We start from the raw sequence: 25613 nt of genomic DNA, 5'->3' as shown, positions 1-25613 counted from the left end.
GCAGAACAAAAAAAAAGAAGGAGGGTGTAATTGTTAGAAAAATATGGGAGGACTACAAAAGAGATTGAGAGCCGATGTAGGCAAAGCTTGCTTCAAGGCACTAAAAGAACTTTGCATGAACTTTGAAGGAAACGCGGAACCAAAACATGATTACAGCTGATAGAAAAAGTAGGAAAATTGAAGCAGTTATTAAAATACACACAGGAAAATGTTGAATTTTAACTGATCAGTTTAATGTCCAGGGGTGTCACATTTTTAAAATAAAATAAATTAAGTGAATTTTGTGTGATTCATCTGTAGACCCCTTTAAAAAGAACAAGTGTGTTGTAACCACCAATTGTTTTTTGTTTATACTGGTCATGATTATTGAACTAGTACCTTATGTGCTTTAAAGCTGGTGGGGAAATCAAGTGCATGTGTTCTTTATGTTTTTTATGGATATGCATCTCTCTCTCTCTCTCTCTCTCTCTCTCTCTCTCTCTCTATCTCTCCTCTCATATAAAGCAATATTACAACAATAGTCATCTCAATTTGTGGGTGTTGGCTTTTTTAGGCTGACTGTACATTCTTTTAGAATGAGACAGATGTCATGCACCATATCACACAGAGTACCATGACATCCATCCATCAACTCATCTATCAAGCAACTTCTGCTTATCAGACACCGGGTCGTGGGGGCAGCAAGCCTTTCCTTTTCTCAGCGTCTTCCTCCAGATCCTCTGGGGAAATTCCGATGTGTACTCAGGCCAGCAGAGAGATGTGATCTCTCCGGTGTGTCCTGGGTCTTCCCTGGGGTCTCTGTACGAAGGGACAAGCCCAGAACACCTCCCCAAGGATGATGTGGAAAGACTCCTCTGTGGGCTCCCACTTGCAGGAGAGCCTAAAAAGAACTGCTTTGGGTGGCAGTTGAAGGAGTGGACCCTGGTGGCCCAACCCAAGGTCTTCTTCTTCTTCTTTCTCTTTCGGCTTTTCCCATCAGGGGTCGCCACAGCGAATCATCGTCCTCCACCTCACTCTATCATGGACGTCTTCTACCCTAACATTAGCCAACTTCATGTCCTCTGTTAAGACATCCATGTATCTCCTCTTTGGCCGTCCTCTTGCCCTCCTGCCAGGCAGCTCCATCTCCAACAGCCTTCTACCAATATATCCACTATCCCTCCTCTGAACATGTCCAAACCATCTCAGTCTGGCTTCTCTGACTTTGTCCCTAACACAGGCAACGTGAGCCGTCCCTCTGATGTACTCGTTCCTTATCCTGTCTAACCTGGTCACTCCTAAGGAGAACCTCAACATCTTCATCTCCGCTACCTCCATCTCAGCCTCTTGTCTCTGTCTCACTGCTACCGTCTCTAACCCATAGAGCAGAGCTGGTCTCACCACTGTCTTGTACGCCTTTCCTTTGAGTCTTGCTGGCACTCTTCTGTCACACAACACTCCTGACACTTTCCTCCAACCGCTCCAACCTGCCTGCACTCGCCTCTTCACCTCTTTTCCACACTCCCCATCACACTGAACTGTTGACCCCAAGTACTTAAACTCCTGCACCTTCTTCACCTCAGCCCCCTGTAACCTAACGCTTCTACCTTGATCCCTCTCGTTCAGACACATGTATTCTGTCTTACTATGACTGACCTTCATGCCTCTTCTTTCCAGAGCAAACCTCCACCTCTCTAGCTGTTCCTCCACCTGCTCTCTACTCTCACTGCAAATTACAATGTCATCTGCAAACATCATTGTCCAGGGAGATTCCTGTCTTACCTCGTCTGTCAGCCTGTCCATCAGCATAGCAAACAAAAAAGGACTCAAAGCTGATCCTTGGTGTAGTCCCACCTCCACCTTGAACTCCTCTGTCTGACCTACAGCACATCTCACCACCGTCATACTTCTCTCATACATGTCCTGAACTACTCTGACATACTTCTCTGCCACTCCAGACAATCTCATACAGTACCACAGCTCCTCCCTCGGCACCCTGTCATACGCCTTCTCTAAATCTACGAACACACAATGCAGCTCCTTCTGACCATCTCTGTACTTTTCCATCAACATTCTCAAAGCAAAAATGGCATCAGTGGTGCTCTTACGGGGCATGAAACCATACTGCTGCTCACAGATCTCCACCTTCTTCCTAAGCCTGGCTTCCACTACTCTTTCCCACAGCTTCATTGTGTGGCTCATCAACTTTATTCCTCTATAGTTGCTGCAGTTCTGCGTGTCACCCTTGTTCTTAAAGATCGGAACCAGAACGCTTCTCCTCCATTCCTCGGGCATCTTCTCACTCTCTAAAATCCTATTGAACAACCTTGTTAGAAATTCCACTGCTGTCTCTCCTAGGCACTTCCATACCTCCACAGGTAGGTCATCAGGACCAACGGCCTTTCCGCTCTTCATCCTTTTCAGAGCCTTCCTAACCTCATCCTTTCCAATCTCTGCTACTTCCTGCTCCACAACAACCACATCTTCCTCCCTTCTTTCCCTGTCATTTTCCACGTTCATCAGCTCCTCAAAATACTCCTTCCATCTTTTCTGTACACTCTCCTGGGTTGTTAGCACCTTTCCATCTCTGTCCTTTATCACTCTTACCTGTTGCACGTCCTTCCCATCTCTGTCTCTCTGTCTGGCTAGTCTGTACAAGTCCTTCTCTCCTTCCTTTGTGTCTAACCTGTCATATAGCTCATCATAAGCTTTCTGTTTGGCCTTTGCCACCTCTCTCTTCACTCTACGCTGCGCTTCCTTGTACTCCTGTCTACCTTCCTCAGTCCTTTCTACATCCCACTTCTTTTTAGCCAACCTCTTCCTCTGGACGCATTCCTGTACTTCCTCATTCCACCACCAAGTCTCTTTACCGTCTTTCCTCTTTCCAGATGACACACCAAGCACCTTCCTACCTGTTTCCCTGATAATTTCTGCTGTAGTTTCCCAGTCATCTGGAAGCTCATCCTGACCACCCAGGACCTGTCTCAACTTCTGCCTAAATTCCTCACAAGTTTCTTCATTCTGTAGCTTCCACCACTTGGTCTTCTTTTCTGTTTTCCCTCTCTTCTTCTTCCTGACCTCCAGAGTCATCTTACACACCACCATGCGGTGCTGTCTGGCTACACTCTCTCCTACTACCACTTTGCAGTCATTAACCTCTCTCAAATGACCTCGTCTGCATAGGATGTAGTCCACCTGAGTACTCCTACCTCCACTTCTGTATGTCACTCTATGTTCCTCTCTCTTCTGGAAGTAAGTGTTGACTACAGCCATTTCCATCCTCTTCGCAAAGTCCACCACCATCTGTCCTTCCAGATTCCTTTCCTTCACACCAAACCTGCCCATCACCTCCTCATCACCTCTGTTGCCCTCACCAACATGCCCATTAAAGTCTGCTCCAATAACAACTCTCTCTCCTCTGGGAAAACTCTCTATGACCTCATCCAACTCACTCCAGAATCTCTCCTTCACTTCTAACTCACAGCCAACCTGTGGCGCATACCCACTGACTACATTCACCATCACCCCTTCAATTTCCAACTTTAGGCTCATCATCCTGTCTGAGACTCTTTTCACCTCTAGAACCCTGTTTACAAACTCCCCCTTCAGAATCACTCCTACCCCGTTTCTCTTCCTATCAGCACCATGATAGAACAGTTTGTATCCTCCTCCAATACTACGTGCCTTGCTGCCCTTCCACCTTGTCTCCTGCACACACAGTACATCTACCTTCCTTCTCTCCATCATGTCTGCCAGCTCTCTGCCTTTCCCTGTCATTGTGCCAACGTTAAGAGTCCCTATTCTCAAACCTATGTTCCTGCCTTTTCCCTTCTCTCTCTGGCCACGGACCCTTCTGCCTCCTCTCTTTCTTCGACCAACAGTAGTCAAATTTCCACCGACACCCTGTAGGTTAACAGCATCGGTGGCGGTCGTTGTTAACCCGGGCCTCGACCGATCCGGTATGTCTAAAGTGGTGTGGATGATTCGCATAGTTATTTTGGCAATTTTTACGCCGGATGCCCTTCCTGACGCAACCCTCTCTATTTATCCGGGCTTGGGACCGGCACAGAGGCAACTGGCTTGCAACCCCTGTGGCTAGATTGGGCCCAACCCAAGGTCATGGGGGAAAAAAAAAACTGCCACCAACAAACATAATAGTACTCTAGATTCATTGGAAATGGTGGATCAATGGCTACCTTGAAAGCATCATTTCTTCCAAAGGCTCTTCAAACAATAATAACGTGATCTGGATCAGAGAAACCAAGTGATAAGCCATAAAAGCATTAAGCTGCAAAAAAAAAAAAAATTTTACAAAGCAGAGGTAACTTACAAATCTGAGCTATAGATTTGACATCTGAACTTTGCATGATAAACCTCTTCAATAGTTACATAAAGTCTTTATGGTCAATTATGGGTAGGAAATGGCATGACCATTACAAATCTTGATTTCCTGGGTTAAACAGGCCTTGTCAGTACACCCTCCTCAATTCCCACCATTGGAACATTCCAGTCTCTTCACTGTTCCAAACGTCCTTAGCCATCGTTGGCAGAAATGTTCACAGGTTGATACTAGGAAAGTACTAAAATAGTGCTAACTTATAAAAGTATTATGCACTCTCAGTGCCAATACAAGTCAACAGAAATAGTGGCATCGCAAATCAGTCAGTACATTCAGATTTACAATCCACCTTTCACTCATTTTACCCGAACTGAAAATAAAAAAACAAATAGCTAGAGCAGAAATCGTCTGCATCAGCAGAAAAAGTCAGAGATAGCGACTATATGAGATGAAGAGAGCAAAAAGCGAGGCAGAGAAAGGTGCCTCCACTCATCTGAGAGCCCATTATCTCACAGGAAGAAAATAGAAGTTGTGATAACAGCAGCACAACAGTACAAGGGAGAAAATACCAGGTTGTATGACAGAGCACTGCCTCCCTCTGGCTTGGCTGTAAACAATAACAGGTCAAGGATATGGTCAGTGCAAACATGTTATTAGAAGATGGGGAGGCTGGTTCAACTGATAATCATCCTCATCTTGGACACTGTTAGGGCTCACGTTGGTGGATGCTGCTCCTTACTCTACTGGCATTAGCTGACTGACTGCGAATGGGGAAATGTGGATCCATTCTGCTCTGAGAGGTCCAGCATTTCATAAAAAAGATGGAAAACAACATGCCTGTTGGGCTGTAGCAGGGTGTAACAAGATGGTGTCTTCCAGTGATCATCAAAGATCCCTACATATTTGAGTTCTTAACACAAGAACACCTTGTAAACTATACAGTACTCATTCTGAAAGGTAACCTCTTTAAGGATGACAGTTCCATGGTGACCAGATCCTAATTTTTGTTGATACATGAAAGCAATGATTTATGTCTCAGATTCAAAGTAGATTTGCATGTTTTCTTAACCAAAATGTACTCATCACATGCATTTAGCTAAATCTCGGAGACCTCTGGGTTCTTTGAGCACAATCTCCCTAAAAGCCAGTTTGCCAGAAACTCTGCAAGTAATTTTCCTCAGTTTCGCCAAACTCAACTTGACTTTTAGCCTCAGTGACATCCAATGTGTTCTCTGCGCTTGGCCCTCAGCTATTTGCTATAGTCAGAGTTGTAGAGTCCTTCTACTTTGGCTTTACAGACTCATTTGTGGTGTCCACCACCTGAGTTTGGAGAATCCACCAAGTTACATAAGCCTCCTTCAGAATGAAGGCTTGGAATGGGAGTCACTCATACTTGATGTCACTCACCTCTTTTTGACAGTTTGGTGTTTTGGCTTCTGGTTTTAACTGTCTGTGTTCTACAGCGGTCACTCCTCCTGGATGTTTCCTCCCTCCTCTACCTGTGGCTCTCTGTTGAGGAGTGCACAGCTGCCTGAAATGAAAGCTTGGTATGCTATTCTCAGCTTTAAAATTACTTTACAGGACTGGCTCCAGCAACTTTCTGGCTTGGTTGGCTCATTAAAAAATAAAAAGGCTGTAGCACCATTTCTTGCCAAGGTGGCAACCACTGCAAAGCTAAACTTCCAAAAACTCCAAACCAGTATGACCTCATCCTTTGGAAATCTATTTTTTATTTGTTCAATATCGTACCTAGATTTTCCATGAAACAAAACAAAAAGCAGCTATTGTGCTTTGTGACATCACAGCAGCATGTTGCATTTACTGGCCTTTCATAGTTTGGTGTTATAGACGAAACGCAAAGCTTTTAGGGCAGGTATTTGACAAACAGGCAGCTTGGAAGTTATGCATGTTTAAAAACACGGATAAAGGGTATTTTTCAATGCAAAGTCTCTTCTTGGAAGGTCAGGACAAAAGTCCCGCAAATTGGAGAAATGTATTTGTAAAAGTTGTAACCTTGGAAAACTATAGCACACAAAGGAATTCATGACAGCTAAAAATGTATTGAGACTCTTAACGTATATTCACATACACGTTGGTGTCACAGCTTTTAATATCTCAGAGGGAATACAACACATCTCTCACTTTCCCTGAATTGAATTCTCTTCTTTTCTTTTATGGACGGTTTGTAGCAGCAGCTGTGGAGAAACATTGAACCTGATTCAAGTAAACTCCGTGGCAGGTTATCTCAACCTGAGCAACAAATCAAATTTTATGTTTCTCCACCTAAAGTACACCTACATTTTCACCCGTGCTTGGCGTTCACCTTTTGCTTTAGACGAGACCTCAAGAAGTCATTTTATTTCACCTGCAGCTTACAGGCTGCAAAATGGGTTTCTCTTTTCGCAGTTGATGTATAGGCTTCCCGATAAACACTCATTTGTTAATGTCATTAACAAAGAATACTCTTTAATAAAATAGTTTTCTTTGTTTAAACATTGGTTTATTGCACAATATTTTTCTTGTTTTGTTTAAATATTTCCAATGAAATTTTGAATCTGCTTTGGGCCTGCAGTGAAAGAAAGATTACTTTAGCTTAGAAATCAGTTGCTGACAAAAGTTAAAGCTTTAGCCACGAGAGTCGTGGACAGGAGCGGCCGCATCGTGACAGCAGATGCAACAATGGTTTATTGACAGCGAAAAAAATAAAATAAAAAGCCATACAATGCTCATGGACAACACTAAAACATTCTATCATCAGTTTAGACATTCCAAATAAAGAAAACAGCTTTTAAATGAAAGTCAACAGAAGTAAAAAGGTGGCTGGATATCAGAAACTGGAGGTGCAGGACCAAATGTGCAGAAGGTCAAGTTTGGTGGCAGAAACATTGACATTTAAAAAAAATAAAACACTCAAACATTATCAAACCTACAGAGAAACAAAAAGGGTGACTAAACAGATGACAGGTCATGATGAACTGAACACCACACACTTAAATAGGCTGAGGACAATTAAGTAAAATCAAGACAGCTGTGGATGATTAACAACTTTAAACCTGGTGTGAAAAACAGACAATGACAAAAAAAACAGTGAAATATCACTAAATATCCATAGAAAATCCCTACAAATCCACTAAATTTTATTTAAATCACTAAAAACTCCTTCAAACCTATTAAATATCACAAAAAAATCACTTAATATAAAAAAAAATCCACAATCACAAAGAATTCAGTAAATATCACAAAAATTCCACTAAACGAATCTGAGTGAGGCATTTACCATGATTATTCATGTTTCTGCCAACAAATGTGGTTTGTTGGGAAAAACCAAGCTGTGGTGAGCTTTTTCTGCAGATCTTATCCATATAAATATCCATGTTTGTATTAAGTTGTACTTCCATTTCCACAGGGTTCATGCAACCTTTTTTGTTCAGAAAAAATTCCAGAAATGAGGCTCCGGGTCATCGTGCTTCCTCTGAAAACACGGCCAAAAACACTTGTCAGTGGGCCAAAACTGCTTAAAGGAACAGATTCTGTTAGTGGTTCCCGATCATCAGAGAAACCGGAGGCTTTGAATTATTTGCTGAAGTCGAAAGACTTAAAGTTAAGTCAAGCGAAAAGTATTTGTCTGCTCAAGAGCATGTATACCCGCGCCCTTTCAGCGACCTCCTATAAAGCAGCACCACCTACACGGTTCAAGAAATAACACCGAAATAACACCAGGCTCAAGCTCGGTGTGAATAACAGCAGCTCTAATGAGCTCACAGCAAGATGGAGGCAGGATGTTTGCTTGATGAGGAAACGCGGCGAAGCGATGGCTTGGCTCTTCACCGGACCATTTCTCTGGCACGCTGTAATGAGTAACAGGTTCAAACTCATTTTCCGAGCTGCCTTCTCTTCCTCTTGACCGCTCAATGGATGGTTGATCGTGGGCGCTCTCATTTGAAGTTGTTTGGTGTTTCTGTGATCAAGAATCTGTTAAATATAAGCCAGGATGGGGAAGGATTCAGCTGCTGGCTGGCTTTGGATCAGTGGCTCACAGGCCACACGTACGCATTTGCCTCAATTAAAGAATCCCTGAAATAAATATAATTGATGCAGAAAATGAACTTCTCTCCCAAGAAAGTAATGATGGAATAAACACGAGCAGACCAGAAAGTCTACTTAAGTGATGTTCACAAAATGGGAACGACACAGATTTTACGTTTAAAAAAATGCTAAAATGGAGGACTTTCTTAAGATAAATTTATATTGATATTTTGCATGATTCAGATAAAACCGACAAAGTAAGAAACAATGCCTGATGAGGTGTGCATTATGTAAGGGATAATGCCCGATGAAGTCTGCATTATCAGAAATAAATGGACGACTTGGACGCCTATACCGTCTTCCCCGTCTTATTGGACGATTTAGGCTTCCACGTCATCCATTAATTTCTGATGATGCACACCTCATCGGGCATTATCATGCTTTAATACCATGGTCTAGGAGAACTTTTGATTCTAATTGGCTGCTGGGTGTGCATTAAAAAGTGATAATGGGGAAAGTTCACACCTGAAAAAGAAGTTCCGGTCACATAGCTACATGTACTATATCACTGCGCTGGCTTCTTTGAAACAAACTTCTGCTTCATCATTTGGACAAGAACAAGTGGTAACCAATGAACTTTCTCTCTGATGCTTTGTTTAACCCATCGTGACAACCAGCATATGTCGCTTTCCATTCCCGCTGCAGTCGACATCCCGCAATAATGCAAATAGTCTGCTTTTTTGATAGAAGCGATCCAAACTGAAAAAATAAAAAAATAAAGTGCTAAAAACTGATTGAATATTTATTTATTTTGTAAGTCATCATGTTTTCACGTTATCACGTTAATGGCCTTCGAAGTATGCGTGATCCCTTTTTAAAGTACTTTGCGTCGGACGGTTCAGGCTTCATTGGCGTGCGTTAAAAAGTGATAATGCATACTTTGTTGGCCATTAACCCTTACATACCATGATCAATGTGAATACTTATTTCTTTTTCTTTTCCATCATTTTTAATATGTTAATCTTGCACTTTCTTTAAGGTTTAAATCACTTTTTCACAAAAAGCAGACCACGGAATTTGTGGTGTGACGCGTTGTTATAATAACAGCTACAGAGTCCACACCCAACTTCCACTGCACGGGCAAAGGAAAGTGGTATGCTAAACATTGTGAGAAATTGAACAGTGCATCAGTGCAGTTCAGTTGCTACGGTTATCACCTGGCATTTAGACCAGCGCAGTGATATAGAACCTTTGGGCTATATGACCAGAAATATCTATTTTCTAGCCGCTTGGGCCCGTTTCTTACAGGCCAAAACCCAGCAACCCCACTTGACAGTTCAGAAAAGAATATTTTTGTGACCATTTAATCATTCATAGCTTTTTTTAAATGTAATAATTGAATTATGGCAGGGTTGTGTTTGTGTTATATTTATTTTCACAGCAGCACATTCAAATTCTTTTTAAAAAAGAAGTGCATCCTTTGTCAAATAAGATCCTGCTGGACTATACTTTATGAACTTTGTCTCTGAAGAGCAGCTAGATATTCGGTAAGACTATAAGTTGAACTATTTTCTGATAAGAAAACACTGACACTACCATCGTTTTTCTTAGTTTTTTGACATGTGTGTGTTTTAGACGAATGGTAAAGCTCTCAATTGTTAGGCTTTCTAAAACCAAGCTGTGCACTTTGAACTTGATCTAATCATGGAGGATCAGTGGCTATTTTTCATGAACAAACGACAATAAATTATAAATTGTTTATGCTATTGAAGAAATGAAGCTTGGTTTAGCCTCAAAGAAAACATAATGGAATGTGAAATGCCATTTTTTGAAAGATTTTTTCAAATCATTCCCAGTGGGTTTTTTTAATTATGATTATGCCATTTTTGCCTAAATCAATACAGTTGCCCAGGAGTAAGCCCCTCCTCATTTCCTATCATTCCTTTGTTTACACTCCCTCACACTAGTTTACAGCCTATTCTTTTTCAAACTGCATTTTTTTTGTTTGCTCCTGATTTACAATGATTTATGATGATAATGATGATAGCTTAATTTCCTTATCATGTATCCTCCATCATCTGACAAATGCCAGAAAAACATTTTAAAAACACCCAAAACACTTTTATTTAATCGGAATGGGTTTTCAACTTTAACACTGGACTCAAACTGGAATGTCTATGACATAACTGTAACTGTTGTCATAAAAAAAACATTTCTTTCTTGACGAATGCAGAAAGGTTGCATCCAGAGTTCAAAGTATCAAATACAATTTTTTTTTAAATCCTTCAATTTATGAAGAAATGTGAAGCACAGTCTCTGTGGGAGATCTTCAATGACCTGATTTAGTGGGAGAAGTTGCAGCATCATCATAAACATGCTTTTAATTGTGACTCTTTTAGAAGCTCGGCTCATTATTCTGTGTCCTTCAAGCTGATTGTTTCGTACCAACAGTTTTTTCAGCAGAATTGTCTTCATGCTGGCTTCTCACAAACCTTTCTGTAATTAATTGTTGGGCAAGTCCAGCCGAGGGAAACCACCTCCCTCCCGTTGGTCGCTTTCCGGCAGTTACACATATTAAACTGGAGCGGAGGGGAGGAACTCTGCAACTTAGGTTCGATTTCATCTCTCCTCCACATCATTTACCTGCATCAGCTTTTTATTTTCCCTAAAATGAAATAACCTAAGAGAAATGAAGTCTCTGTAACTCTGTTTGGTCACTCTAAGGAGCCTAAGGGTGCCCGTTGTTCCTCTTAATTACTGAAAGTCAAGCGTTTTAATCATACAAAGTCTTGCTGAGCCTCCAGAATCTGCCCTCCCCTGTCAGGTTCTGCATTTGGTGCGTTGCTCTGGGCAGCGATTTGCTGAAAGTAGGAGCACAAAGGGCAGGATCACAAAACTTGCTTAGATGCATCAAATCACAATTATGTCTGAATGGACTCAATTAGACAAAGATTTTCCACTGTTTCAGGTTTTTGGCATGTTTCAGTTGAGAAAACTAGTTAGACATCAATAAAGTGACCTTTGATATGAAACACCTGTACATTGAAAGTGGCGCAACCTTAATACAATACTGAAAACTTGGCTCTTTTGGAAAAGAGGCGAGGCTTTAAAGATATTTTTGGTTAAAAGGCCTCTATCATGCTTTTCTCATGCCTTTCAGAATAAACTATATCCATAGACATGACAAATTTTTACCTTTGGTACACTAAAAAAACGTTTTTTTATTAAATTTTTGTTATTTCGCATCTATTTTTCCAACACGGATGAAAGGCAACTTAATCTCTGAGTCACCGGTACCTTGTGGGTGATGCCCATTTCATGACATCATCCTAGAGCCAGCCTCAGCAGCGTGTCTGCATCTTGCCCGTGAAGAATAAACATCATCCAAATTTTTGCAAAGATGGATGTGCATATTGTGCATAAAAAAAGAAAGATGTGAAAGAACAAGCTTCACGAGATTTGCACACCAAGCCTCTTCCAGCTATAGGTGGCGGACATGTGTTAGTAAGCAGTAAGAAAACAAAGGAGAAAGAAGTCCCTTGATGCAGCTCCCTGCTTGTCCAGTGTGATCACCACAGGCTGAATGTCTGTTCATAAAAATGCGTACAGCCCATTCTTGAACGTGCAACCCATGCCCAGTGTGAATGTAGCATCACTGTAAATCAGGTAATTTGCTCAAACAAAAACTGATTCTGGGACTAAAATTGACTCAAAGTTAAGCCTTAGTCACATGCACCCGTGTAGAGGTTGAGCCATACAGCTGCTGCAGATTTTTGGGTTGTCTGGGCCTGTGAAGGATCAAAGACAGGAAGAGGTGCAAGGTGAGCACAGGTTTGTCTTGCAGTTTGCTTGAGGCTCAGAGTGCCACCATAAGGGGCGTCATGAAAATGGAACACACCATTGTCCAGCATGTGGTAAATGTATCGTAAAGTATTTGAAAGGATATTGTAACCTACACGCACTTATGATGTGTTGATGATGCTTTCATATGGTGCCACCACACTGTAGTCCTTAGTAAGGTGTACTGGTTTCTTACTGTCACTTGCATGGGGTGTGCAGGTGATGCACAAGTTTGCCTTGGATGCCCAAACAAGCGATGGTCTGATTGATTAATAGACTTATTTCATAACAGCCATTTCTGCACTTATCACTTGAAAAGCACTAACATTTGGTGTTGGGGTCAATGGTTCCCCTCCTGCACATGTGCAGTTTTGTGGTACTTCTTTGTCAGTTTTACATCTCCCCTTTACGTATCTATTTAATTTGATTTAATTACCGTAGAAACGTTTATTTTATTTGTTTATTTGTATTTCTTAACCTCCTTTAAAACTGCAATTGTTTTATTGATGTGTATTTGCTTTATTTTGACTTTTCTTGACCCTTCTTATTTTGTATTTTAAGCAGTGTGTGCTTTCATAAGAAAGAATTTGCAACAAATTTTATTGCACATTGTATTCCATTAAGAGCATGAAAAAGGCACAGGTCACCCCCACCCACACACACTCAGTGTGAGACTGGATAAGGCTACACCCTTATCTTTTATTTTTGTCATTTTGAGAGTTTAGTGTGGCTGAGAAAATGTAATTTAGCCTTCTAGGGATCAATAAAACCCATTCTCCTAAATGTTGTTCTTTCTGCAAATTCATCAGCATATACTTTTCTTGAATGTTTTTGATTCTGCAGAGACCAGGAATCAATTTCACAACCACTTCTTAGCACCACTTTTCTCACAAAGGGGATGATGTATGGATTATAATCGGATTACATGCGCAAACTCTCAAAAATGTACCTAATGTTCCCTCTCTGCCCGTGTTCAGCCTGACATCCCTGTGTGAAAGCTGGGAAACATTCACACTCTAAACACCCTATAATTCTGTGGGTTTTCTGGCTTGTGGTATCTTTAGCACCTTTTTTCTTGTGTCGAAACTCGTTTAGAGTTTCAGGTATTTTTATTTTTTTCCCTTTTATTTATTAATTTTTACTTTTATGTTTTTGTGATCAACCCCGTGACATGAATAGTGAAACTCACAATTAACTGGAATATTTTAGCTGTTTAATAACGTGTTTATACAAACCTGTATTAATGTGTTTAACTTAAAAGCAAAAACAAAAGGATGCAAAAAAAAGGATGAATGTTGTGTTATAGCCGGAGTCTGCGACCTTCGACCCCAAGCCAAAACTCAAAGTGAGCCATAAAGCCTCACTTCGCTGTTTAGAAGACTACGCTTCATTTAGGTTTTTGTGACCATTAAGTCAGTTGTTTATAAAATGCAGTTTTAATTATTTAGAAAATATGAAATTTAAGAAGACTATATTTTCTAAAAACTGTAACTTCTTTTACTTCTGACACCAGCACATACAGGTTCCTTTCAAAATAAAATATACCTTGTGTCAAATAAAATCCTCCTGCTGCACCAAATTTACTTAAAGGGCCTATATCATGTTATTCTTACACCTTTCAGAGTAAACTATATCCATATTTATGATACCTTAGGCACTACAGAATGAGTCATTTTCCTACCCGGAAGAAAGACGCCTCAAGCTCTGAGGAACCGCCTTTCACTCTGTGTGGGTGTCGCCCATTTCATGATGTCATCCTAGAGCCGGCCTTGGCAGCGTGTCTCCGTCTAGCCAACAAAAAACAAACATCCAAACTTTTAAAAGGATGGACGTGGACATTGTGCATATAAACGAAAAGCGTTTTAGACGATTACCGCTAGCTCCCTGGAGAAAGTGGGTGTTTGTGTGTTAGCCAGGAGGCGGTGGTAAGAAGCTGTTCTCACTTATCTACATCACAATGAGACAACCCACTTGTTTTTGTGGATTGGAAGGGGCTGGTGCTCAGAGCGCAGTTTTTTAGAGGATTACTCAAAAAATATGTTAATGGATCAAAATACAGCTTTGGGGTTGTTTATCGATAATGAAAATTATTATACACTTAAAAGCTCAAAATCTGATTTTGCAATATATAGGCCCTTTAAAACTCCACTTTTATTATACTTCCTACATATGGTATGTTGGGATGTCATTTTTTATTTATTTGTATAGCAAGTGTGTTTTTATATTTTATTGTGCATGTATTTGTGATTTTTTACATCACGGCCAGGGGGACTACAGATGAAAACTAGCTTTTCTAGTCATGTCTTTTTTTTAATTGCATCTTTTCAAAAAACTATTACTGTATAGAACATTTACACTTGTTTCAACTTCTTTAAATTGTGCTTTGTGTAATTCTGAGATGATTTGTACACGTGGTAGCTCCTCCTCAGACGTTCAACATCAACACGTTCTTTGTTTCTGTCAAGGTCACAGGAGGCGTGAACTGCAGCAGAGAGCACGCTAAAGTTTTCTCCAACTGTTGTTGAGCCTTTCCAAGGCTGGGGGGCCTTTCAGAGATTCTTCTGTCAGCCAACGCCAGTGTGGCTTGATGCGGTGCCAGCATCGCTTAGCACCAGCCGGGCCGTGACATTCCTCCTAGCGCAGCAAGTCTGCAACGCGGGCGAGATTTTCAAACATCTCTCAAAGCACCAATGAGCAAAATTATAGCTAATTAGTCACCAGGCTGCCATGGTTTATTAGCAGTGACAATGGTACTACTGTAGCTGACAGCATGCCTCTCCCTCCATCTCTCTGCACGTCTCCTGTTCGCTGCCGTCAGCAATGACAATACAGAAATGGAAGACATAATTGAACTAAATAATTCACCATCACATCTGTTATGTGCTCACAGTAAACATTTCTCTGAGCATTTTGCTGTGAGCCTCATTGTTCTACGACAGTGTGATAATTTAGTGCAGAGCCTGGTGCAGCAGCCGTTCACAACTTCAACTTCCTGTGCACTTCCAAGTATCTAAAGGCATCTAGCGTGCCGTGGTAAAAGCCTGGCCTACTTTGAACGAGCTCAAACTGGCGTTCATTTACTAGGGAGAAGAAAGAGACAAACAGGAAGTCAGCTGTGTGGGAAGTTGGATTTATTTATTTCACTTTTTGCTATCGAATTAAACATCTGAACCCAAACCTAGGAGTATTTCATCTCTAAAATGACTCTGGATATGCTATTTTTGTTCACTTATTTTTAAAAGAAATTAGATTTACTATTATTTAGGTTAGGGTTGACAGCGGGGGGGGAGGGCAGCTGCTCCACCAGTCATTCAATCAGGGTCATCTTATCAAACTAGATGAAGCCAATTTCAATGGGGGGAAGGTGGCTAATGAACAAGAGACCTGAGTATTTCATAAACTCCTGATCTAACAGGATTTTCATGCACAACCATCTCTAGGGTTTACAGAGGATGGTCCAAAAAAGAGAATATATCCAGTGACGCAGTTCTGTGGGCAGAAATGCCTTGTTGATGCCAGAGGTCAGAGGAGAATGGCCAGACTGGCTCCAGCTGATAAAAAATGTGAAAGAAAGACAACAGGAACTCGAATAACCACTGGTTACAAAGGAGGTCTGCAGAAGAGCATCTCTGATCGCACAACAATTTAGGCAGATGGGCTACAGCAGCAGAAGATGACACCGGGTATCACTGCTGTCAGCTAAGATCAGGAAACTGAGGCTACAATTCAAACAGGCTCAACACAATAGAAGATTGGAAAAACTTTGTCTGGTCCGATAAGTCTAGATTTCTGCTGTGACATTCGAATGGTGGAGTCAAAATTTGGTGTCACCAACACAAAAGCATGGACCCATCCTGCCTTGAAACAGCAGTTCAGACTGGTGGTGGTGGTGTAATGGTATGGGAGTTACTTTCTTGGCACACTTTGGGCCCCTCAGTACCTCTTGGGCAAGGTTTCAATGGGACAGCCTACCTGAGTGTTTTTGCTGACCATGTCCATCCCTTCATGACCACAGTGTACTTCTGACGGCTACTTCCAGCAGGATAACGCTCCATGTCATAAAGCTGGAATCATCTCAGACTGGTTTCTTTAATGTGACAATGAGTTCACTGGACTCAAACTACCTCCACAGTCACCAGATCCCAACCCCATAGATCAGGTTTGGGATGTGGTGGAACGGGAGATTGGCTTCATGGATGTGCAGCCGACAAATCTGCAGCAACTGTATGATGGTGTCATGTCTATATGGACCAAACTCTCTGAGGAATGTTTCCAGTACTTTGTTGAATCAATGCCACCAAAGGCAGTTCTGAAGGCAAAAGGGGGTCCAACCTGGTACTAGCAAGGTGTTCACTGAGCTGAGAGAAGAAACTATTTTAGAAATAAAGAAGTCAACTTGCATTTTTGATATTTCCTATAATAAAGGAAGCATAGCTTTTTCTGTATTCTTAAGTGAAAAGAAACATCAGAAAATGCGATGAAGTAACTTTTTTAAGAAAGTTTTATTTGAAACGTCTTCTCATGTTGTCTTCTTGTCAGGATGTTAATCCTTTCTGAACTCCACCCTGCTTTTCTGCTGCCGCTCTGCTGGCTCTTACATAAAAACATGTTAGCTGGATTTGAGGAGCAGCTTCAGCTTTTGGCGACATGTGCGCAGGGGCTGAGGCAGCTTAATTAGGAGACTCGGTTATAGCCAGTCACACTACAATGGCAGAGATTTGGATTTTGACAGAGTTCTTTCTGTTTGAGTTCTATATATTTAGAAGTATATAGATATAGATATTTAGTACTGCAGGGCCTGGCTGACCTTCTCAAAGTCTGAAATGATGAGTTGGTGAATAGATCCATACACAATCATATACTTTAGCATAACCAGTTATTCTCAGCTTTGAACAGGAAGTCTTCCTACATTAAAGAAATGAAATGAAAATTGTATTTTTCATGCTTTTGTAGCATTTGGTATCTCGCTCTAAACTGTGTCCCTGAATAGCTCTGATGTTGCTCACCATTTTTGTGGCGCCAGTATTGTTAGGTTGTGGTTGTGAAAGGCTGTGAGCTAGCGGGGGAGTGCGTAAAGAGCTTTCAGCAATGGGGAGGGGAAGAGGGGTGGGGTTGCTCTACGCCAACGGTCCCACCCATAACTGAGAGGTGAATTTCCAATAAACTCCTGCCGCTCTATGTCTAGAAACTATGTCTCAAAAAACAACACAGATTTTTGGATGTTGTCTAAAAACGGCATCATTTTAATTAAAAAAAAAGAATGGGAACGATTTTAAAATATATAAAAAGATGATCGTAGTGGGACTTTTAAACTACGGCAAAACAGAGTTAAGTATAGTAAAAAACAGAATATTAGACGCTCACATCTGAAACTTAAAACTGAAATGATGCAACTTTGTTTTAATGTTTTGATTAATCAATTCACAAATTGTCCAGATTTTAGGACCAGCACTGTTGATGTTGACTAAGATCAAACATATTTTTGGAGCGATTGAAGACGTCTTGGTCACAGTGTGAGCTTTATGAAAGGTTTCCATGGTTACCTCATCATGCCACGTAAACTCCTCTGCTTTTATCAGCCTCAACCTCAGTTTTAACTCCCAGAAGGTTATTGCTAACAACAGGTTTTGCTCAGTAACACCACGACAAACTCACATGACTTTTGAAAAATACTGTACATTAGGCAGCAAATCAGATCACATAAAGATAGATCACCCACTTATGCTACATTGCTAACCGGTGCAGGCCGATTTTACTACCTGGAAAACATGTTGAGCCAAACTACTGATAAAAATTATTTGTATTCAAATCATAGTTGAATTGTGCACTTATCTAAAAGCAACTTACATACCCGAAATCTCAAAGCTGGAGGAGAACTTTTATTAAGTTTAGTTGAGTCGGCCATTTTTCCACCTTAGCCAAAAACCAGATTTGATTCCTTTTTGTTTAAATCCAAATCAATTTAGTCAAGATTTTGTGGGATTTGCTGGCAAAATATTTAATACAGCTCATAGCTTGCTCCCCTTTAAAGGTGCTCAGGCTCTTAGAGTTTCACGGAGAAATGAAGGAAAAAGGACACATCTTATTTGGCTTTTTGTCTTTCGTCCATTCTGAAAGATCTGTCTGTTTTCAGAGATGCATAAAAATGCAGAGGAGAAAGTTGGAGCATATAATAAGAGGGGACCATCAGCTCAAAAGCCGGGAGTTCTTTCATCCTCCATAAAGAGACTTTCATGGAAGAAGGCACATCATTTGATCTTTGTATCACTTATTCTGTTAGTACAGATCCTAAAAAAAGATTAGTGTCATCTTGTGATCAAAGGCTGGAGCCTCAGCTACAAATCAAGACAAATAAAACATGAGCAGCGATAGAGACACGTCATTTGAAAAGTTGGATTTCACACAGTTCTGGTTAAACGCGCTTCTGTCCCGTCTCCACAGGGATTAAAGAGATGGAAAAGGAGACAAAACGGGAAGCGTGGGCACCGAGGCATCTCGCACTATACTGCCATCCAGAATGTACACAACTCATGTGTCATATGGTGATTCACGAGCTGAAAGCTGTCTGAATACACACACATGCCTCAGGATACAGCGCATCAATTTAACAAACACCATAAAGTCAATCAGGATAATTAGAATAATGGAGAGAACTAGATACTCTCTGGATATTTCAAGGCAAATGAAGTCCGACAGACGACAACGGATGGAAGCTGTTGGGCATGTATAATAAAATGCTTCCATCACTGTACTTTAATAACACGCTGTATGAAATTTAATTATGATGTTGAAATGATTTATATCCTGCAGAGCTGCACTGTAACGCGAGATAACAGCAGTGCACTGGGAAAACGTCATTTCTATTTTTGTCTCATTAATCTGTCAGCGTTTCGACAAGCAGCTTCCCATCAGCCCAAAGTTCAGACCTCAAATCAGTCCAGGTAACCCCCGCCCTCTGACCACAACATCCCAAACTGAAGTCAGAAATCTTGAAACAAAAGGCTTATAAAGAAAAACAGTTTGAAATGACAAATCTGACTTAAAGGAGCATTGAAAACGGTCTGCATGTTTTATTCAGCTGGCCTCAGGCAGCCTGCTGTGTTTATGGGAGCTTGTGTCACTATTCCTTCTGGGAACAAATAGTGATGAGCAGACGGAAAAAAAAAATGCACATTTGAATTTTATCATGACTTCAAGACATTAATCTATAAAAAAATAGATTGCAATGAAAGGAGACCGGTATGACCTCCATCATATAAAACTGAAAAAAGTTGGCATAATCAAACACAATTTGCTGGTGGACAAGCACACAGATTATATGCTGCAGATCATTTTAACCCTTCTGCTATCCTAGGCACTTTAATGTTGGGAGTTGGGTCATCTAGACCCACTAGACAGTGCTCTGAACCTTTTTTCTTCAATGATTTGTGATCTTCACTGGTGTCCATGGATGACATGAAATCTTTCCACCTTTATCCACCTTTGTCATGGTAGGGAGAACACGTCAATGCAAGGGTGGGGTCATCTAAGATAGCACAAGGGTTAAGCAGACAAGGATAAAATATCAAAGATATTTTATGAATTAGAAAACTTGTCTGTCATCCAAAGTTCACACGGCCATCAGGAACCTGCGTCCAAGCGACCACTTGTAAAAAAAAGTCTATCTCAACGTGTGTTTTCAGCTTCTTGCGTTTAAAACTCTTGTTCACACCTCGCCCTGCAAGATTTTATTACCGTTTTTGGGCTCTACGTACAAAACCATTAACATTGTGTTAAACCAGGTCAACATTAGACCAAGCAGGGACTCTGATTTGGTTAGGGATTTATGGATGGCATCCCTTTAAATTCACTGAAGTGCCAACTGTTTGAAAATTGATCTTGAAGGAGAAATTAATATTTGTAGTTTTCGTCAGGCCGGAATTCTATAACACCAAGTCATTCACGTACTGGAATAGAGCTGTAAAAGAAAAAGCCTGGAGCAAGATTTACAAGATTTGCAACAAGTCTCTTCCAACATGAGCTAGTATCAGGTAGTGACTGTGCAGTGTAAACACTGTGTGCTAAACGCACATTTTTGAACACCTGCCTGCTGTGAATTTAGATTTAGTCTTTGTGGTAACTGTAGCAAAGAATAAAAATAAAAACAGTATAACTAATTCAATTTGACCTGTCTTGTTTAAAATGTGAAACATCAGTTAAGAAACTATGGTTATGTCTTTGCAAAACACAAATAATGCAACAACAAACATGACAAAAAAAATAAAATTAGGGGTCGTTATTCATTTTGATCGGGGTTATTAGGAACCACATTTGGTCTGTATATTTTATATTAACACCAGCTTACATTTAACCCTTGTGCTATCTTAGATGACCCCACCCTTACATTGACGTGTTCTCCCTACCATGACAAAGGTGGATAAAGGTGGAAAGATTTCATGTAATCCATGGACACCAGTGAAGATCACAAATCATTGAAGAAAAAAGGTTCACCGCACTGTCTAGTGGGTCTAGATGACCCAACTCCTGATGTTAAAGTGCCCAGGATAGCACAAGGGTTACAAAATGTTTTGGTGTAATTTTCCTTTATGGACATGAACTTAGAAATAAATCTCTGACAGAACCAGACTCAATAAAGGCCATTATCTACTGTATGACAGCTGTCAGGAGCACCGATTAGTTTGAAACTGAGTTAATTTTTTCCCGCCGGTAGTAAAAAAAAAAGTCCTGATTTCCTCATTTTTTGTCATGTCCGTTGTACTGCAGTTTATGCTGTTGTGCTTCAGGTAATGCCGTTGCGTTGTTTTTGTATGTAGTGTGAGCCCTGTCGGCCATCGTTGTCTGTCACTCTAAAGCACTTTTGGCGTTAAAGCAATGTAGAAATTTGCTATATGGGTAAACGCCACTTACCATTTAAAGCAACCTCAAGCAGTCTAATGGTTTGTTCATACTTTACAACACGTCTTGTACAACACATGTACAAGGCCAAGATGAGCCGTCGGTTTAGTCTTTTTTTTTTCATCACGTGCGTTTTTAGCAGAGTGAGACTCAAATCGAAAACAACTGTAAAAAAAAGTACATTCAAGACATAAGTCTTCTCAGCAGACGTCATGGCAATTCTTTTCTATGAATTATAAAACCCTTTGATGTCACCTTTGGAAGACATTTGTATCGCTCTTCTTTTTCACTGCGAACTCTTCTTTAAAACTTTAGGTCCTGTTGGCAGGATATAAACCTGAGGCCTCCAGTTCCCATCAGCTTGCTTGGCTGGCTGGTGCTCCATAAAAATGGCCAATTATCTTGGTTACTGGGATGTACTCAACCCGTCCGCCCTCATTGTGCTTCTTTGCTTATTGCCCAGCAGGTAAAAAGTCATGCATTTCCCCATTTATACCATGGCATTTGTCTTTTATGTTCCATACATTACTCTCTGAGCAGATAACTGAAATACTCATAGCTGATCATCTCCTAACTGCTGACTGAAGCTACTTTGAAGCTGGAAACTCTGCACCTCGGTTTGATTAACAGGAAGGCTATTTTGTATTTTTCTTTAGCTGATTCTGTTTGCCTTAAGCTGTGGTTACTCGCTTGCTTTCAATTGTCCCCAATTTGCCCCAAACTTCTGCATCCAACTGAAGGGTCTCACTCATTGCCATGGGTAGCTAATTTCTCAATTCTTGAGCTCTAAGTATGGTAAGTGTATTTTTGTTTTTCTATTAACATTTAGCTATGACAGTATATTTTTAGCAATTGAATAGTTTTGTTTAAATGAATTATTAAGGGGAAGCTTTGGCATAATTTTAATAAGTAAGATCTACCTCACTTACAGGTATGCTGGGTCGTTACGTCACTCTACACACCAATATCAATTTACTTTGAACCAATAGTTAACAACCCACCTTCTTCTCAGTCAATAACAATCAACGTTTTGCCTTTAAATTCATGAATGGTTCACCCTATTGCCCTTCTAGACAGCCCACCTGAAGAGTTGCTTTGGAATGGTCTGGCCTCTAACCACCATTAGCGTATAGACTCTGGGGTTTCTGTATCTATACTCAGAGACCCAAGAATGACACATCATTGGCCTGCATATTTTTCAGTAACACAAATATATTTTTATTAGCATTCCTTATATCTCTCCTTTCTTTTGGAGTATAAGTCGTGTTTATTTTAAGTCTGGCCAGGGGTGCGGCCACTCCATCTGACACCAAGCTTGGCAGAATTGTTCCAAATTAACACAGAGGATGAAGTATTTAACAGATTTTGTAATATCAAATGAAATAAATGTCACGGTTTTAGTTTCCCTACTTTTGTATTCTGGTTCTCTTTTGTTTCTGTCATGTTTTGAGTTCAGTTTCTTGTTTATCATGAAAGGTTTCCTGTTATATTGTTTCAAGTTTTGCTTTTGGTCCCCATCCGTCCGGAGTGTTTCCACCATGTGTCTCGTTTGTCTGTATGTCTTTCCCTTCCTCATGTGCTGGTCCATAGTCTTAGGTCTCCTCTGTTCCTGTGTTTTTCAAGTGTTTCAAGTTTACTAGTTTGGCTTGCCTGCTTATGCAGTGGTTTTGGTTTCAGTGTTTCTAGTTATTATTTATTAAAGATCTTGCTCACCTGGAACTCCTGCCTCCTCCTCTCTGCACCTGGGTACTTCCTCAACCCCCCCTTCATAACAATAAAGAGTTTAGTTGACTTTTTAGCATGTTCTTTATGCTCTGGTTATCGTAATATTTGTTCACATAGTGCACCAATACGCTAGATTCCTCCTATGTTTAATGAAGCTAAATCAGTATCAATGTGCTATAGTAATGAATTGTGCAGTCTATTATTGTTAATTATCCCGGTGTGGCTTCTAAGATGAAATGTCCGCTTTTGTTCCCACATTTTGCTAAATTTATTTTTTCCCAAAGTGTGATTTTTTCTTTTCTTTTCAATTATGCTTTTTTCTGTTGCTGTGACTTATACTCCAGAATGACTTATAGTCCAAAAATTCAGTAGGTTAACAAATTATTTAAACTTAGATGCAACAATCTCCAACTAATCAGTAAAATGTTTCTGTGAATCTTCTCATACACTCAGTGTTAGATGTTGGTAGAAATTAGACAATACTATTTCCTCAAGTGAAGGTACACAGGACGAATTTTGCATTTCTTACTCTCTTGCTATGACCTACCTTTTGTTCAAAGATTGGTACATTTCATCTTCTTCATCACAACTCTATCACTTTAAAATTTTAAACTACCATTACAATTTTCTTGTCTTATGACTGCCTGACAGTTTCATTTGGGAACTGTTGGAAATTATCAGAGAGAGGATCATATTTGAGGCAACAAGACCAAAAAAAAAAAAAAATTCAGCTGTTGTTTTGCAGCCATGTGCCCCAAATGAGTGTTAAAAACTTTATGTTCTGCGGGATGAGCAACATGGCCCGATTTGCATGTAAATTTGCTCACTCTTCTCTGTTAAACAGCCTTTTCTGCCGCTGCTGAGGAGTCGATTTGAATTTCTGGTACCTCCCAGTGAAAAAGGACCATCTGTTAGCCTGCGCCCCAGGGGTCCAGACTTGGATTACAGGGTTAGATTGGGGAGAAGATGGAGTGAAACACTGAGAAGGTCTTTGTAGTTGCACATTTTTTACAATCTGAAATTTTTTTTTGTGAAACAAATATTTTGGTTAATTTCCTGCATGTTTTGTTCATTCAGATTTAAAATATGCAGTCTTTAAAAAAGGAGTCAATAACTGAATAAGCTGTGTGGCTTTGAACAGATTTAGTAACTTTTTTTAGTGGGTGCTCCTTACATAAGATTGGTTTGTTGGAAGGGTTCACCACATTAATTGACTTCCATCATAACTCAAACAAGAAATCATCAATAAAGTTCCATGCATATTGGTTTTGGCTTTACTCTATACTACGTTCAAACCGACCTTGGCATCGCACAGTCATGCAGCCACTTTCAGTAAATATGTCTACATAAACATGAACGTTTAAGACTTCAAAACTTGCATACACATGCATACACGTGTCACTACGCAACCTTTGGAAAATTAGTCATGAAGTAGAAAAACCCTAATTGCGATTTGTATCTAATTGGAATCATACAACACCAAGTCTTTCATGTGTCAAAATAGAGTTGTGAAAGAAGAAGCCTGGAGCAAGATTCGTGACATTTCGCACCAAGCCTCTTCCCACTGTAGGTGTTGGTCATGCGCTAGTATCAGGTAGTGACAGTCCTGAGTGAACACCATAAACACGCATTCAATTTTTCCAACTGCTGACATAATACAGTTTAAATAGATTTGGGAAAGCTACAGATTTGTTTGCCAGGGGGGCCAGCCCGAACGTATGACCCAACATGTAGAAGTCGAGGCTAGGTTGTAGAAAGTTCGAAAATTAAACTGAACCGAAACATTTAAAGCAATGGGCAAAGTATTCCACCTTGTGCCGCTGTTCCTGTGAACCGGAAGTATTCAAAGCGATGTGTCGGAGCTTGTATCAAAACGCCTGTGTCATGTGATCAATTCTGAGACTGCACCTTATGACATCTCTACATCACAGCTATTTTTTTTACCATTTTCAGTTGCAGTTTCCACTTTTGGATGAATCGCTAAGGTTTATACCCATAAAGGTCATAACCATTCTTCCCTCAGATTCCTCCCCATAATTCATGCCCTATGTTTGTCTTCTCCTCTGCTGGTTCCAAGTACGACTATAAGGAGTTGCTCCTCTGGGCAGTATGGCCTTCCTCCAGGCCCTTTTGACTTGGCTTCAAATATTATTGTTTCCTTAACCCTTTAGCTATATTTAGCTTCAGCTCCAGTGTTGACAACCTATTGACAACAGTAACTCAACCATTGTCACAATTGATGGAAATCCAGCAGATTACGCTGGAATATGTGATCAATGTATATCAGCTGATTCTCTCATCAAGAAAAGCAGTTTCAGGCCATCATGCAATACTTTACATTAGTAATGTGTTGCATATCAGTGCAAAGCAAATATGAAAAGTTGATTTTCTCTGCGACAGAGTTAGCTGATTCACGTTGATCTTGTAAACAAAGATTAACAGTATGTCAAAAATACCTTCTTTCTATTAATTTATTTCTCCTTGCTTTTCTATAATCTGGTTATTCTACTTTTTACTTAATTTTCTCTCCTTAATTGTTGAGCTTATCAGCTGCCGATAACACTTAGTTTTCTTAAACCTTTAAGTTTTCTGGATTTTGGTTTCTTCCCAACCCTGGAGCTGGACGGTTTTATATTCTTCTGTTCAGTTTTGACCTTATTTGGTCTTTAGTGCTTCTCCTTTTGCTTGACATTTTATTCTTTATTAAACATGTTTACAGTAACTGAGAAAGTTACTGGTGTGACCATTAGGACATTGTAATTTATTACCATCTACAACAGTCAGCAGTTAAAAAAACATAACTTTATCA

At 40.3% G+C, this 25613-nt stretch overlaps 1 long non-coding RNA gene across 1 annotated transcript; it reads left to right on the top strand.

Annotated features, from left to right (window-relative positions):
* The first annotated feature begins 548 nt into the window (after positions 1-548).
* LOC111947423 lies at positions 549-4271 on the top strand. The gene is made up of 2 exons (XR_002873261.1): positions 549-939; positions 4096-4271. It is a non-coding gene; the product is annotated as an uncharacterized LOC111947423 (long non-coding RNA).
* The last annotated feature ends 21342 nt before the right edge of the window (positions 4272-25613 follow it).

Source organism: Oryzias latipes, chromosome 5 (assembly GCF_002234675.1).
Source record: "Oryzias latipes chromosome 5, ASM223467v1".
NCBI classification, from domain to species: domain Eukaryota; kingdom Metazoa; phylum Chordata; class Actinopteri; order Beloniformes; family Adrianichthyidae; genus Oryzias; species Oryzias latipes.
This window is presented reverse-complemented; position numbering and strand designations above follow the sequence as displayed.